The 749-nt window shown below is 37.7% G+C and overlaps 1 protein-coding gene across 2 annotated transcripts in view; it reads left to right on the forward strand.

Moving 5' to 3' along the window:
• Window positions 1-749, forward strand: part of brf1a (BRF1 general transcription factor IIIB subunit a) — a 206,738-nt gene that overhangs the window by 56,722 nt on the left and 149,267 nt on the right. The gene's annotated exons all lie outside the window — the stretch shown is intronic.

Raw genomic sequence — 749 nt, forward strand, 5'->3', positions numbered from 1 at the left:
AAAGCTGTGAATCTTCACATTTATGATGCTAGAACCAGAGAATGCTAGGCATATTTGCTTGATAAATGACTTCCTCCAGGGATTATTTTTCCACTTTCATAATGTTTAGGGGACTTGAATGTCATGGTGATGAAAAGAGACTGTTATGCAAGTCTTCTTGCCACAGCAGATTCACACACACTTGTCTCTCCACAGATATTATACAAAATATTACCCCTTCATACTGTGCTAAATGTTACAGGAACCTGTAAAGCTCTGCAGGCAGAGATAAGTTACTAATTTTAATGTAGGTTTCTGTAGGAAAACTGCACCTTATTGTCTAGGTAAACAAAAATTATGGATAGATCCAATCTTAATTAGCAGATGCCAATAGATGGGGTTAAAAGCGCCAAGAAAAAGCAACGCTACTTTTGTGTGTCTGTGTGAAAGATGGGAAGAACAATCTTCAAAATTAGTCCAGTATTTTCAGCCATTTAACAGCCTGCAATGGAAGGGCAAATGTTCAATGGCAGTTCTTTCCATAATGTTGTCAGACACTTTGAATATTAATCTGAGCCTGTCAGTGGCAAAACAACCACTTTTGTAGACATAAATTGAAGGTGCGCAATTGCCCAATAACTTGCATTGTAGCTTGTTTTGCTGCTGCCAACTGCAGTGATCGCACTTAATATCGGACCAGTTACTTAGACGTAAAAACCTGGGAAAATAGGGTCCAGGCTGAAAAAAAGTTAACCTTTTATTAAAAAAAA

This window comes from Etheostoma spectabile, chromosome 9, assembly GCF_008692095.1.
Source record: "Etheostoma spectabile isolate EspeVRDwgs_2016 chromosome 9, UIUC_Espe_1.0, whole genome shotgun sequence".
Lineage (NCBI taxonomy): Eukaryota > Metazoa > Chordata > Actinopteri > Perciformes > Percidae > Etheostoma > Etheostoma spectabile.